The sequence below is a fragment of the Haemaphysalis longicornis genome, unplaced genomic scaffold, assembly GCF_048455015.1.
Source record: "Haemaphysalis longicornis isolate Haplotype H1 unplaced genomic scaffold, Haemaphysalis longicornis Haplotype H1 scaffold_5, whole genome shotgun sequence".
Classification (NCBI taxonomy): Eukaryota; Metazoa; Arthropoda; class Arachnida; order Ixodida; family Ixodidae; genus Haemaphysalis; species Haemaphysalis longicornis.
In genome coordinates, this window is record NW_027526385.1 from 209,430,514 (window position 1) to 209,433,716 (window position 3,203).

Sequence of the window (3,203 nt, forward strand, 5' to 3'; positions counted from 1 at the left end):
CATCATTGGTAAAGTTTATAAAGTTGACACAGTGGTAATAAAAAGTGGTGGGAAGTTTGCTCCGTGTGTGTCTGTCCTCACTCCGTCCGTGTCCCCCTTTTTAGTGCAATCATTTTATTTAACAATGGAGTACCAACATGCCCAGAACGCTACCCTTATTAAGTTCGTTGTTAAAGACGTCGTGCCGCCGCAGTCAACCAGGTTTGCCAAGATAAGCGACTGCATATTGCCGCGAACTAGGCATTGGGTTTGTTTGTTTATGCTTTCTTTTTACTACCCTGCCGCGCCCGGCTGTGTATCTGTGTATAAAGTAAAGCGCGTGTTCCAATCTTTGTTTTTATGCCGTACGGGTTACCTCATTCTGATACGGAGAGCGTATCGCACTGACGTCACTAGCCTCGAATAATCTTCTTTGATCTACAATGTTATGCATGTAAATATACGGTTCAAGAAGCACTAGCGCCGAAAGATAAAAGCCTGCAGAGCAGACGCCGCGGTATTAGAATCGCCGACACCGGTCTACGCACGCCACTTTGTTGGCTGCTGTTTCGCCGCCTGTGTTTTCTTTGAGTTGTTAGGGGGGCACAAGTTTGCTCCAATAAACTTGGTGCTTCTTCAAGACAGCTGCATCATCTTTGGCTAAGGGACATCTGGTGGTGGTGCTGGGTACGCACCCTTCATGCTAGCAACAACCTCTGGAAGCCACCAAGCCAGTCCAACTAGAGCCAGCCGCCGACTGCAAGGCCTCCCGCCCGAGTTTCGTCTCCTGCCGCAAAAAAAGATGGACGGACAAGACGGACGCAAAAGAACGACCGCTGCAACCACCACCATGGTTCAAGAAGCACCATCACCAATCTTCCTGCAGTAGCCACGGGAACAATCGATTAAGTTTTTATTATCTTTCCTACAAGCAGTGGCTGGCAATGGCTGACCAGTGCATACCAAGGTACCCCGGTCGAGAGGACACCCCCGCCCCCCACTCCTTCCCAGGCAGGTGGCCAGACATCAGCACGTAAGGCTCGCTTGAAAGGTTTACTCCTCGCGTTCCTCCCATGGCTTAATGTGACAGCTACCTGTAGCAAAGAAATATGCTGTTACAGGCACAGAGACCATTGATTTGGTCCAATTTCCTGCCCCTGCTCCAAAGTCGCTGTATAGACAGAGCTCAGCAGAAGAAAATTGCCAAATATCTTGGGTTCTTTAAAGTACGGAATTCACAAGATACCAGTCTGGCTATTTTATTAGCAAAGTTTCATTAATACGAGGACGGTAGTGGCAAAGCCACCGGCACGATGCATACAATGCGCAGTCAAGGCTTAAGAGTGGCCACGCCAGGCCCGCCGTGATCGACGCGCACACTCCAGAAAGGGGGAAATGAGGCCCTCGCGCCGCGACCGCTGAGTACGAGGGTTACCTCCCCCTCACCCAATGATACGGTTTATACATTGCTTGCCTTTTATACATAGTCTGTACATAGCCTGTTATCATACTTAATTAACAATTCCCTCTCACTCCTTCTTCCCCCGGCGAGACCTGTGCCCTCTACCGAGAGGTAAAACTTCGCCCTGTAAATATTTTCATAATAATAAACACTTTCTCTCTCTGTGAAACGCTTATCTGTAGACTATTTAGGAACCTTGCGCGATTTCGCGCTCTGCCTATTCAAGAAATAACTACTGGTTATCATTACGGTATGGAAATTGGCACAACTACTGAAATCGCAGTACTTGTGCCGATTTCCGTACCTGCGCCGGTACGGAAACCGGCGGTAGTACTAGCCTCAGGCGAAACACCGACCATGTAGTCGCGTTCTCAAACGATGACACATACTGTTCATTTACAAAAAAAGAAAAAGAAAACATCCCAGAGGAAGTTGTTTCCAGCGTTTCGAGCTAGCAACCAGTCGATCCACTTGATTAAAAACAACTTTTGTGTTTTCAATTTACTTTTTACATCCCCGGCGGCGAGGCCTTTGTGACAGCAGAAACCGAGGGCAGCCTCCGAACAGCTGCGGCTCGTTCCACTGCAGGCAGAGCTGCGTACCGGAAAGGTAAGTACGTAGGTTAGTGCACGGGCTCCGTGGTTTAAATCCATGGCCTTCTTTTTCTTTAAATGTGTGAGCTGAATGCTATAGGTCTTCAACATGATTGTCATTTTTGCCTCTGTAGTAAAACTAATCTTTCTCGGAACGGTTTCCAGAAATGAGTAAGCTTGTCCTTCTCTAGCATTGCTTCCGGCGGCTTGTTTGATTAGTCGAAAATGTCGCATGCGCTGGTACGTCGCTTTGCCGGTTTCTTCCTTCCAGCGGTTGCAGTATAAATGTTTTCGTTCATTCCAACTCCGCGGAGCAGTTCAAACAACAAAGCTTGACTTTCCGAATTGTGCCGACCACCTTTTTTTGTTTGTACAGATAAATATCGCTGTAACAAACCCCCTGAACAAAAAATAGTTCTCTTGCCCTACTGGTGGTAATGCTGTAACAAAAACAAAGCTGGGCTTTTAAAACACCCTTCTCCACGGGCCGCTTTACATAGCCAATGAAATGGGAGTAAGCAATATATCTTCAGTACTGTTTCGGTAGCTGTCTTCCAGAAACAGGTACGTTATGCATCGTCGGCTTAAGCGAGCAACACGTGTTCTGTAAGCAAGTACCTATTAAAGTGACCGCTAAGGTTTCTCATATATTACCGTTGATTGCTCTGGTTGATATAGATACCCCCTGAAATGTTGAGCAAAAATAAAGTTTCTTTGCAACTACCATTGACTATGTGGAGCCAGCTCAGAAAACAACAATTGTTATATTTACCCAAAGTACTGACTTGAATTTTTGCTCGCAGACGCCTAGTGTTGCAGACAGAGGTCGGCAAACTCACTCATGAGTCCAATCACTCAGACTCATTTGGACTCAAACTCACGCGTGAGTTTGAGTTTGAGTGAGCGCGAGGCTAGTGTGGCATGGTGAGTTTGAGCTTGAGTGAGTTTGAGCCGAGTGATCACGACTGAGTTTGAGTCCGATTGAGTTTGAGTCCATTTTGAGTTCTGAGTACATTTTGAGTTTGAGTCCATTTTGAGTTCTGAGTACAATTTGAGTTTGAGTCCATTTTGAGTTCTGAGTACATTTTGAGTTTGAGTCCATTTTGAGTTCTGAGTACACTTTGAGTTTGAGTCCGTTTTGAGTTCTGAGTACATTTTGAGTTTGAGTC

General features: G+C 46.4%; 1 long non-coding RNA gene across 1 annotated transcript in view; it reads left to right on the forward strand.

The window, feature by feature from the left end:
• Window positions 1-1,965: 1,965 nt before the first annotated feature.
• The window catches only part of LOC144139598 (uncharacterized), an 11,296-nt gene continuing 10,058 nt past the window's right edge, over window positions 1,966-3,203 (forward strand). Inside the window, exon 1 of the long non-coding RNA XR_013316290.1 lies at window positions 1,966-2,050. This is a non-coding gene — a long non-coding RNA (uncharacterized LOC144139598). The remainder of the gene's footprint in view (window positions 2,051-3,203) is intronic.